This window comes from Neophocaena asiaeorientalis, unplaced genomic scaffold (genome assembly GCF_003031525.2).
Source record: "Neophocaena asiaeorientalis asiaeorientalis breed wild unplaced genomic scaffold, Neophocaena_asiaeorientalis_V1.1 scaffold391, whole genome shotgun sequence".
In the NCBI taxonomy this organism is placed as follows: domain Eukaryota; kingdom Metazoa; phylum Chordata; class Mammalia; order Artiodactyla; family Phocoenidae; genus Neophocaena; species Neophocaena asiaeorientalis.
This window is the reverse complement of record NW_020174056.1, coordinates 302,735-315,575: the sequence shown is the minus strand read 5'-3', so window position 1 is coordinate 315,575 and position 12,841 is coordinate 302,735. Positions and strand designations below refer to the sequence as shown.

Genomic DNA, 12,841 nt, shown 5'->3' with positions numbered 1-12,841 from the left:
TTCTCTGGGTATATGCCCATCAGTGGGATTGCTGGGTCATATGGTAGTTCTATTTTTAGTTTTTTAAGGAACCTCAATACTGTTCTCCATAGTGGCTGTATCAGTTTACATTCCCACCAACAGTGCAAGAGGGTTCTCTTTTCTCCATGCCCTCTCCAGCATTTGTTGTTGTAGATTTTCTAATCATGCAAATTCTAACTGATGTGAGGTGATACCTCATTGTAGTTTTGACTTGTATTTAATGTGCCTCTTGGCCATTTGTATGTCTTCGTTGGAGAAATGTCCATTTAGGTCTTTTGCCCATTTTTTGATCGGGTTGTTTGTTTTTTTAATATTAGGCTACATGAGCTGTTTATATATTTTCGAGATTAATCCTTTGTCCGTTGATTAGTTTGCAAATATTTTCTCCCATTCTGAAGGTTGTCTTTTCGTCTTGTTTATAGTTTCCTTCGCTGTACAAAAGCTTTTAAGTTTCATTAGGTCCCATTTGTTTATTTTTGTTTTTATTTGCATTTCTCTAGCAGGTGGGTCAAAAAAGATCTTGCTGTGATTTATGTCAAAGAGTTTTCTTCCTATGTTTTTCTCTAAGAGTTTTATAGTGTCTGGCCTTACACTTAGGTGTTTAATCAACTTTGAGTTTATTTTTGTGTATGGTATTAGGGAGTCTTCTAATTTCACTCTTTTACATGTAGATGTCCAGTTTTCGCAGCACCACATATTGAAGAGGCTGTCTTTTCTCTATTGTATATTCTTGCCTCCTTTCTCAAAGATAAGGTGACCATATGTGTGTGGGTTTATCTCTGGGCTTTCTTATCCTGTTCCGTTGATCTATCTTTCTGTTTTTGTGCCAGTACCATACTGTCTTCATTACTGTAGCTTTGTAGTATAGTCTGGAATCCGAGGGAGCCTGATTCCTCCAGCTCTGTTTTTCTTTCACAAGATTGCTTTTGCTATTTGGGCTCTTTTGTGTTTCCATACAAATTGTGAAATATTTTGTTCTAGTTCTGTGAAAAATGCCAGTGGTAGTTTGATAGGGATTGCATTGAATCTGTAGATTGCTTTGGGTAGTAGAGTCATTTTCACAATGTTGATTCTTCCAATCGAAGAACACGGTATATTTCTCCATCTGTTTGTATCATCTTTAATTTCTTTCATCAATGTCTTATAGTTTTCTGCATACAGATCTTTTGTCTCCTTAGGTAGGTTTATTCCTAGGTATTTTATTCTTTTTGTTGCAATGGTAAATGGGAGTGTTTCCTTAACTTCTCTTTCAGATTTTTTATCATTAGTGTATAGGAATACAGGAGAATTCTGTGCATTAATTTTGTATCCTGCTACTTTACCAAATTCATTGATTAGCTCTAGTAGTTTTCTGTTAGCATTTTTAAGATTCTCTATGTATACTGTCATGTCATCTGCAAACAGTGATAGTTTTACCTCTTCTTTTCCAATTTGTATTCCTTTTATTTCTTTTTCTTCTCTGATTGCTGTGGCTAGGACTTCCAAAACTATGTTGAATAATAGTGGAGAGTGGACATCCTTGTCTTGTTCCTGATCTTAGAGGAATGCTTTCAGTTTTTCACCTTTGAGAATAATGTTTGCTGTGGGTTTGTGGTATATGGACTTTATTATTTTACATAGGTTCCCTCTATGCCCACTTTCTGGAGAGTTTTCATCATAAATGGTGTTGAATTTTGTCAAAAGTCTTTTCTGCATCTATTGAGATGATCGTATGGATTTATTCTTCAGTTTGTTAATATGGTTTATCACATGAGTTGATTTGCGTATACTGAAAAATCCTTGCATCCCTTGGATAAATCCCACTTGATCATGGTGTATGATCCTTTTAATGTTTGTTAGATTCTGTTTGCTAGTATTTTGTTGAGGATTTTTGCATCTATATTTACCAGTGATAGTGGTCTGTAATTTTCCTTTTTTGTAGTATCTTTGTCTGGTTTTGGTGTCTGGTGGCCTCATAGAATGGGTTTGGGAGTGTTCCTTCCTCTGCAATTTTTTGGAAAAATTTGAGAAGGATGGGTGTTAGCTCTTCTCTAAATGTGTGATAGAATTCACCTGTGAATCCATCTGGTCCTGGACTTTGGTTTTTTGGAAGATTTTTAATCACAGTTTCAATTTCATTACTTGTGATTGATCTGTTCATATTTTCTATTTCTTCCTGGTTCAGTCTTGGAAGGTTATACCTTTTTAAGAATTCCTCCATTTCTTGCAGGTTGTCCATTTCATTGGCATAGAGTTGCTTGTAATAGCCTCTTATGATGCTTTTTTCTGCAGTGTCCATTGCAGCTTCTCCTTTTTCATTCCTAATTTTGTTGCTTTGAGTCCTCTGCCTCTTTTTCTTGATGAGTCTGGCTAAAGGTTTATCAATTTTGTTTATCTTCCCAAAAAAGCAGCCTTTAATTTTATTGATCTTTGCTATTGTTTTCTTTGTTTCTGTTTCATTTATTTCTGCTCTGATATTTATTATTTCTTTTCTTCTACTAACTTTGCATTTTATTTGTTCTTCTTTATCTAGCTCCTTTAGGTGTAAGGTTAGATTGCTTATTTGAGATTTTTCTTGTTTCTTGTGGTAGGATTGTATTGCTATAAACTTCCCTCTTAGAACTGCTTTTGCTGCATCCCATAGGTTTTGGATCATCATGTTTTCATTGTCATTTGTTTCTAGGTATTTTTTGATTTCCTCTTTGATTTCTTCAGTGATCTCTTAGTTAGTTAGTAACATATTGTTTAGCCTGTAAGTGTTTATGTTTTTCACGTTTTCTTTGCCCTGTAATTCTGATCTCAGAGCGTTGTGGTCAGAAAAGATGATTGATATGATTTCAATTTTCTTAAATTTACCGAGGCTTGATTTGTGACCCAAGATGTGATCTGTCGTGGAGACTGTTCTGTGTGCACTTGAGAAGAAAGTTAATCTGCTGTTTTGGGATGGAATGTCCTGTAAATATCAATTAAATCTATCTGGTCTATTGTGTCATTTAAAGCTTGTGTTTCCTTAATTTTCTGTGTGGATGATCTGTCCATTGGTGTAAGTGAGGTGTTAAAGTCCCCCACTATTATTGTGTTACTGTCAATTTCCTCTTTTATAGCTGTTAGCAGTTGCCTTATGTATTGAGCTGCTCCTATGTTGGTGCATGTATATTTATAATTATTGTATCTTCTTTATGGATTAATCCCTTGATCATTATGTAGTGTTCTTCCTTGTCTCTTGTAACGTTCTTTATTTTAAGGTCTATTTTATCTGATAATGAGTATTGCTACTCCAGCTTACTTTTGCTTTCCTTTTGCATGGAATATCTTTTTCCACCCCCTCACTTTCAGTCTGTATGTGTCCATAGGTCTGAAGTGGATCTCTTGTAGACAGCATATGTATGGGTCTTGTTTTTGTATCCATTCAGTGAGCCTGTGTCTTCTGTTTGGAGCATTTAGTCCATTCACATTTAAGTAATTATCGTTATGTATGTTCCTATTGCCATTTTCTTAATTGTTTGGGGTTTGTTTTTGTAGGTCCTTTTGTTCTCTTGTGTTTCCCATTTAGAGAAGTTCCTTTAGCATTGGTTGTAGAGCTGGTTTGGTGGTGCTGAAATCTCTTAGTTTTGCTTGTCTGTAAAGCTTTTGACTTCTCCATTGAATCTGAATGAGATCCATGCTGGGTAGAGTAATCTTGGTTGTAGATTCTTCCCTTTCATCACTTTAAGTATATCGTGCAACCTCCTTCTGGCTTGTAGAGTTTTTGCTGAGAAATCAGCTGTTAACTTATGGGAGTTCCCTTGTATGTTGTTTGTTGTTGTTCCCTTTTGGCTTTTAATAATTTTACTTTGTCTTTAATTCTTGTCAGTTTGATTACTGTGTGTCTCGGCATGTTTCTCCTTGGGCTTATTGTGGCTGGGACTCTGCCCTTGCTTGACTTGGCTGGCTATTTACTTTCCCATGTTAGGGAAGTTTTTGAGTATAATCTCTTCAAATATTTTATCAGGTCCTTTCTCTCTTCTCCTTCTGGGACCCCTATGATGCAAATGTTGGTTTGTTTTATGTTGTCCCAGAGGTCTCTTAGGGTGTCTTCATTTCTTTTCATTCTTTTTTCTTTATTCTGTTCTGTGCTAGTGATTTCCACCATTCTGTCTTCCAGGTCACTTATCTGTTCTTCTGCCTCAGTTATTCTGCTATTGATTCCTTCTAATGTATTTTCCATTTCAGTTTTTCTATCATTCATCTCTGTTTGTTTGTTGTTTAATTCTTCTAGGTCTTTGTTAAACATTTCTTGCATCTTCTTGATCTTTGCCTCCATTTTTTTTCCCAAGGTCCTGAATCATCTTCACTATCATTATTTTGAATTCTTTCTCTGGAAGGTTGCCTATGTCCACTTCATTTAGTTGTTTTTCTGGGGTTTTATATTGTCCCTTCATCTGGTACATAGTCCTCTGCCTTTCATTTTGTCTTTCTTTTTGTGAATGTGGTTTTCTTTCCACAGGCTGCAGGATTGTCGTTCTGTTTGCTTCTGCTGTCTGCCCTCTGGTGGATGAGGCTATCTCTGGACATTGAGAGCAGACTCCTGTGGGTCATGCCTTAGTGAAAGCAGCCAGGGGAAACAAAAGCCTATTCTGTGTTAGTGTTGGAGTGTCTGCTGCAGAGGCAGGTCCAATTATTTTATATTGATATTTTAGTAAAATATTAATAAATCTTCCCATTCTTAAAAATAAACATTACAATTAGTATATATTTAGTAATCAATTAACTGTGTAGATAAAGCGTCAGATTGATATATTTTTTATTTGGATTTAATTGATTCTTCTAAAGGACCAAAATGTATATGAGTTAAATATTTTTTAAACTTTATAGTGGCTGTAGTTAGTACAAGGAAAAAGACAGGTCTTAAGTTTAAAAGCCTTTCACTTGACTTCATTTGAACAGCTTAGTTTCTCAACAGCAACCCCACACATATATAGGCAGTACTGCTTCAGATAAATTTGTTGGATTTTTTGGTAGAAAATGAGAGTTAAATTAATGTAACACTAACAGAAATGCAACTTTATTCGCTATTTTCCTGACTGATGAAAAGTTATTAAGAACTCACAAATGCAGTGCTTTTAAAGGGTAAACAATTTCAGAGGTCTTCACACATTGATTTTCTCTATATCTTAAAACTTCTGTAATAACATGCTTCACTCAAATTTTCATTTATTGTCTAGCTCCAAGGATAATGGAAGCTGATTTGCTATATATACAGTAGAATTTTTTTTTAACTGCATCAAAGGCATATCCTAGCTCTGCTAAAGGGCCTGCACCACAGTCAATGTAAAAGCACAAAAAGTCCCATCAGTTTAATAATAATAAAACCCCCAAAATGGAAAACTGAGGGTGCAGGGAAGAGGCCCCTGGGCCAGGGGCATGGGGAGCCCTGCTCATGGCACCAGGCCTGGCCACAGGGCTCCCCTGGTATTACTGTTGCTACGAGGTTGGGGGTCAGCAGTTGTCCTGTGGGAGCCATCGTTCACCTGGGTAGAGGACCCTTACTTCTTCTGGGGTGTGCTCAGCTTCTGCATGCCCCAGATCTTGCTCAGCTGGCCAGAGCTGAAGGCCTCAGTGGGTTCGTAACAGTCAACCAGCAGCTCCTTGACCCTGGCAGCTCAGGTGTCATTCATCACTCTCCATGTCCAGGAGTTCATCCACATCAATTTCCAGCTCCAGGATCTCCTCTTCCTGGCAGTTGTAGAGGTGAGTGATCTGCTCCAGGATCCACTCCCCCAGGTTGAGGCGCTTCCGTAGCTCCTTGCGGTTGTACTTGACTGTGACCTTCCCTTGGCGCCTCACTGGTCCCTCATCGTCTGCGCCACCTGGGCCCTTGCCTGCAGCCCCAGGGCGGCTCTGAAAGTAGATGCGGGGTCCTGGGCCACCACTCCCTGGTCCAGGGGCCGGAGCCACCAACGCCGCACCCCCCACAGGGCCAAGTATGTGCGTCAGGCTCCTCCTTGTGCTGCCGCCTCCAGGATGCCTGCTGGCTGGCTCCAGGCCCCTGGCTAGGGTTAGCTCGTGAGCTCAGCTCCACAGGGCTCCTCATGGCTCCACAGCAAGGGCAGCGACGGTGGGCGTGCCTGGGGGCAGATGCAGCATGTGGCGTCCCCAGAGCTGGCCTGGCCACACCCTGCCCCCTCCTCACCAATCCCTAGAATTTTTCTGTATATTAAATTGATAATACTTATCTGGTAGTAGCATTCAGTGTCATGCAATATGTATTGATGCTGTTGTTATCTGCTTTTGGAATAAGTCTGTGAGGTACTTCAGCTTGAAAGAAGCAATAAATGAACCAAAAAATAAATGATAACTAATGAGACAGTGAAGAGAACAGGGTAAATTCCCAGATTTCAAATGAACTGTACTATTTTGTGACTCCACTCATCCTCAGATTATCCTATATATATATATATATATATATATATTCAGTCACCAAGAATACATCATAAGATAATTATTTATATGTAGTGGTCTCCATAGTTATTTAGCCAATCCTTTTAGCCCTTGAATGATTAATTCCAATTCATTTATTCAAAGTTTTTTGAGCTCCTACTTTTTGCAAACACTGATGTAAACACTAGGGTTAACATGACAAAAAAAGGGGGGGGGGAGTCTCCACATTATAGCTTGATTAGAGTAAGAGTTAATAAGAAAATACAAGGAATCATTAGTATGACTCCTGAGCTGAGTGAGAGGTCAGCATGGACTAATACTAGCAAGTGATAACTTCTTATATGTGTAATTGGAGTTTCCAAAGAAGTAAAGAGAGTCAGAGACAGTTGTTGAAATGGAAGATAGGTAAAGAAAATCTAATATGTGGAAATAGAGTCCCTGGAGAAGGAAAAACAAAAGAAAGCAATAGAATTTATGTTTAAAACTGTAATAAAAGAAAATTTTATAGAAATAAAAGACTTCCAGGTACAAATTGACAAGGCTGACTTAATACTAGAAAATCAACTTGAAATTGTCAACTTTGAAACAGATCCTGGTAAACTTATTGGATCTTAAAGATAACGGAGATATCTTCAGGGTCTCTAGTCATAAAGTGATTAGGATCTTTTTTTTAAAAGCCCCAGAAAACTCCCAAGCCCCTTCCACACTGTGAAGATAAAAGAAGTCACATTCTGCAAGACCGAAAGGGCCTCCACCAGAACATGACCATGCTGGAGGCTTGACCTTGGACTTCCTAGATCTAGAACTGTGAGAAATAAATGTTTGTTGCTTATAAGCCACCTAGTCTATGGCATTTGGTTATAGCAGCCCAAACAGACTAAGACAAAAGGCTAGTTTATTATTGGGAAATCCACTAATATCATATAACATATTAATAGGCATAAGAAGAAAAAGCAGATGATAGTCTTCATGGATGTTGAAAAAGTATTTGACAAAATTCAATACATATAAACATTCAAGAACATAGAAATCAATGGATATTTCCCTTACCATATTTCATAAAAATAATTATATATTTTTATACATCTAGATATGTATGTGTATATATATTAAATATATATGAAATAGAGACATAATGCAAATTTGGCAAAATATTGACCATTGTTGAGTCTGAGTAAAGAATATATGGGAGTTCATTGTACTAGTCTTGCAACCTTTCTGTAATTTTTACATTATATCAAAATAAAATATTGTACAATTCACTATTTCTGAATAATAGAGATGAAAAATTGGCTAAACAATGTCATTTTCTGTGTCTAATCCTTTTTAACCAAGTTACTGTAATAGTCTTTTAATATGGTAGTTCTTGTTACAGCTACAATTAATTGTAACAATTACTGCCATTTATAAAGTATATTTCAGTGATGGCACATTTATACAGTGTTATCTCACTAAACTTTCACTAAATATCCTGAAGGGGGATAGAGTTACAGTCCCATTTTACACAAGAGGAAACTGAGCCTTCTAGGAGTAAAATGGTTTGCCCAAGTTGACAGGGCAGTAAGTGATGGATTCAAGACAAAATTCATGTCTCTGTCTCCCTTGCTGTCTCAAATCTTTCCTTCAGTGCATCCATCTAACCCCAAAGACACGAGTTTTTCTATACTTTTTCTTAAATGCGGGGATTATATCCTAGGCTTCTTTTGTATTTCCATAGCACAATATGTGGCTTGCACAATCAATAATACTTGTTGAATTAAGTTAAATTACAATGTAGTAAGAATAAATAAAAAGGGAAAGAGAAAAGAATAAGTCTGTGCTTAAACAGTTCCCTACATATATTGATTCTCTTTGTCTTAATTTTCACATAAAGAGTAAAATTTATTAGCTGACACAATGAAAAATTTAGGTAAATGAATATGAGCGATTGATTATATAAAAGTAGTATTGCAAATGTAAACAAAATATTTGACTAGTATTTTTAACTTTCAGGTGGGAATTTTATTGATGGTAAGTTCAATAAAGAAGGGGAAAAATACCAAGATGCTGTGTTTTTCATACTCTGTCTATTCTGAAAAGTTTTGGCCTAGATATAGTGCAGTTGACATCATGTAATTTATATGTTCATAAATCCTCCAGTACATGAAGTACCTTTAATCAATGACCATTGTCTAAAGGATGAGGTAGGTATATTTTTACTGAGTACACATTTTATTGAACTATAACATGCATAGAGAAATTGTGCAAATAATAGGTGTCCAGCTGGATAGATTTATACACAGTGCACTTACCTGTTAACAGAACCTCAGAAGTCCCCATCATGTTCCTTTCCAGTCACTACCTAATGCCTCTGATAAAATTACTCACTATTTTGACTTCTAACATGATATAATACTTTTGCCTGTTGTGGAGCTTCATTTACATCAAACCATAGAATACTTTCTATTTTGTGCTGGGGTTCTTTCATTGAACATTATTTTTTTGAGATATTACCCACATAGTCTGTTCATTCTCATGACAGTATTATGTTCCAGTGTACAAATATGCCACTATTTATTTATTCATTTTACTATTGAGGTATATTTGGGTAGTTTCCAATTTTAGACTATTAAAGTGGTGCTATGAATGTTCTTATTCACATTTCAGCGGATATATATGTACACATATCTGTCATGGATATACCCAAGGAGTGAACTGTATCCTGTTCAGTTTAGTAGATATTACAAACTAGTTTTCCAAAGTGATTATACCAGTTACCTGACCCATCAACAGTGTATACAAATTCCAGTTGCTCCACATCTCCACCAACTTGCTATTGCCTGTCTTTTTCATTCTAGCCATTGTGATAGACGTGTAATGATAATTTAAATTGTAGTTTAATTTCTGCTTTCCCGCTGACTAAGAAAGTGAAATACTTCTTCATAAGGTTTTTGGCCATTTGACTATTTCTTTTGTGAGCTACCTTTTCAATCTTTTGTCCATTTTTTTAATTGAGCTCTCTGACATTTTCTTAAAATTTTTAAGTTCTTTATATATTGTAGATATTAGCCTTTTGTTGGATATTTGTATTGCAAATATTTTCTCAGTCTATGACTTGCTTTTTTACTCTCTTAATAATGTCTTTATTGATGTATAGTTGATTTACAATATTATATTAGTTTCAGGTATACAGCTTAGTGATTCAGTATTATCACAGATTATACTTCATTAAAAGGTATTACAAGATAATGGCTATAATTCCCTGTGCTATACAATATATCCTTGTTGCTTATCTATTTTATAGTAGTTTGTATCTCTTAATCGCATACCTCTAATATGCCTCTCCCCTCTTCCCACTTCCTTTGGGTAACCACTAGTTTGTTTTCTAAATTTGTGAGTCTTTCTGTTTTGCATATACATTCACTTGTATTATTTTTTTAGATTCCACGTGTATGTGACTTATTTTACTAAGCATAGTATTTTATAGGTTCATCTATGTTGCTGCAAATAGCAGAATTCCATTCTTTTTATAGCTGAGAAATATTATATTGTATATATATACCACATCTTCTTTATCTGTTTGTCTGTTGATGGGCACTTGGGTTGCTTCTATGTCTTGGCTATTGTAAAAATGCTGCTAAGAACATGGGGTGCATGTATCTTTCTGAATTAGAGTTTTCATCTTCTCTGAATATATGCCCAGGAGTGGGATTGCTGGATCATATGGTAGTTCTAGTTTTAGTTTTTTGAGGAAGCTTCATACTATTTTCCATAGTGGCTGCACTAATTTACATTCCCACCAACAATGTACAAGGGTTCCCTTTTCTCAACATCCTCACTGACATTTTTTATTTGTAGACTTTTTTTTTTTTTTTTGCGGTACGTGGGCCTCTCACTGTTGTGGCCTCTCCCATTGTGGAGCACAGGCTCCGGACGCGCAGGCTCAGCGGCCATGGCTCACAGGCCTAGCCGATCCGTGGCATGTGGGATCTTCCCGGACCAGGGCACGAACCCATGTCCCCTGCATCAGCAGGCAGACTCTCAACCACTGTGCCACCAGTGAAGCCCTGTAGACTTTTTGATGATAGCCATTCTGACAGATGAGACGTGGCACCTTGTTTTTATTTGCATTTCTATAATAATTAGCATAGTTGAGCAGCTTTTCATGTGCCTGTTGGCTATCTGTATGTCTCCTTTGAAAAATGTCTATTCAGGTCTTCTACCCATTTTTTGATTGTGTTGTTTGGTGTTTTTTGTTGTTTTGTTTTGATGTTGAGTTGTATGAGCTTTTTATATGTTTTGTATATCAACCCCTTGTTAGTCATATCATTAGCAAATATTTTCTCCCATTCAGTAGATTTTTTTCACTTTTGTCAGTGGTTCCTCTTGCTGTGCAAAAGCTTTAAGTTTACTTAGGTTCCATTTATGTATCTTTGCTTTTATCTTTCGCCTTAGAAGACAGAGCCAATAAAATATTGCTACGATTTATGTCAAAGTGTGTTCTGCCTACGTTCTCTTCTAGGAGCTTTATAGTTTCTCGTCCTCATTTTATAGAAATATTCTACTTATTTTCTTTATTTTTGTTTGTTTGCCTTTTGCTTGTTTCTATTTTTTAATTTTTAAATGCATTTTGAGTTTATTTTTCTTTATGGTGTGAGGAAATGTTCTAATCTCACTGTTTTACATGTAGTTGTCCAGTTTTCCCAGAACCACTTGTTAAAGAGACTGTCCTTTCTCCATAATATATTCTTGCCTCCTTTGTTGTAGATTAATTGACCATAGGTGTGTGGGCTTATTTCTGGGCTTTGTATCCTGTTCCACTGATCTGTGTATTTGTTTTTGTGCCAGTACCAGGCTGTTTAGATTACTGTAGTTTTGTGGTATCTTCTGAAGTCTGAAAGTGTGATGCCTCCAGCTTTGTTCTTTTTTTCTCAAGATTGCTTTGGCTATTCTGAGTCTTTTGTGGTTTCATATGAATTTACGATTATTTGTTCTAGTTCTGTGAAAAATGTCATGGTATTTTGATAGGGATTGTATTAAACCTGTAGATTGCTTTGGGTAGTATGGCCTTTTTAACATGTCATTTAATGATTTCTTTTGAAAAATAGAGGTTCTAAGTTTAAACAGTGCAATTTATCAATAACCTCCTTTATTAGTAGTACTGTTTTTGTCCTCTTTGATCTTTGCCTACCCAAGATTATGAAAATAATCTCTTACATTTTCTTCTAAAAGCTTTATTGTTTACCTTTCTATTTTAGATCTACAATCCATCTGAAACTCACTTTTTGTGTGTCAACCCCCTTGATGAAGTCATATGATGTAATAGAAAGATCTTTTATTCTCTAAGCTCAGACCGATCTGGAGAATATAACAGAAATATGTAGAAGTGTATGCCCAAGAATACACAAAGCATAGTTTTTAAAAACCATATTAAATGATGACATTAATTTTATTGGCATGGAAGACTGTTGAGTGAAAGGAGTGGGTTATAGAACATAAAGCATTTATACAAATTGTATGCACACATATATTTTAGATACATAAATTCATACAGTGTTATTCTGAAGGGTAATCGGGCATAGTTTAACAACATATCTGTGAATCATGGGATTTATGGTAATTGATATTTTTCTTCAAACTTTTCTGTATTGTTTGAATATTTTTCAGTGAATATGTATCTTCATTTCCAGAATAAACATGAAAAATCATTCTTATTTAAGTACAAGTACATAGGGGAGAAGAGTTATCCAGATGTACCCATAATAACCTTTCGGATCTTTTCATTCAGTCATTTTTCTTGGCATAGATGGTGGCTGTTTTATCCTTTAATAAAAATTGTAATTCCTATTTAATTAGACTTCTGAATCTGGTACAAGTCTGGCCTGAGGGGGAGAGAGGCTAGAACAAAAGAAATCCTTGTGTCCAGTAAATAGATTTATTTCTGTAACGAAAAATGATTCATGATAAGATGTATCACTTTTATGGTTTATCTACATGCTTCATGAAAGAAGGAACCAATCCCTCCATATCTTTGCATGTTGATTGGTAGAGCCAGTTCAGCTGTATGTACTTTGCCTTCATGCCAAAAACAAATCAGTATATAAAATTCTTCGGTCCACTGCAAATTTTCCTCTCACGACTCTGTAGATGTTGTTTTGTTATCCCATAACCTCTAGGGAATGGAAGGATCCCAGGTCAGCCTGCTTTAAATAATTTTATGTACTTTTCTGTTTATAAGCCTAAAAGATTTTTTTCCTTTGTCTTTAAAACATTTTGGCAGATGTTTTATTATTTATTTTTATTTATTATTCTTTAGTACCTAGAAGTGAGTATCTCTTCACTAGTAGAGAATTTCTTAACTTCATACTTGCTTTCCTCTCTCCCACTAAAAGATTGTTCTCTTTAATTATGCTTTTTTTTTTTTTTTTTTTTTTTTTTTTTT

At 35.8% G+C, this 12,841-nt stretch overlaps 1 protein-coding gene and 1 pseudogene across 2 annotated transcripts in view; one reads left to right on the top strand and one right to left on the bottom strand.

Annotated features, from left to right (window-relative positions):
• UNC13C (unc-13 homolog C) overlaps positions 1-12,841 on the top strand; it is a 580,525-nt gene that overhangs the window by 440,124 nt on the left and 127,560 nt on the right. The window lies entirely within an intron of this gene.
• Positions 5,526-12,841, bottom strand: part of LOC112405791 (protein phosphatase 1 regulatory subunit 14B pseudogene) — a 10,070-nt pseudogene continuing 2,754 nt past the window's right edge.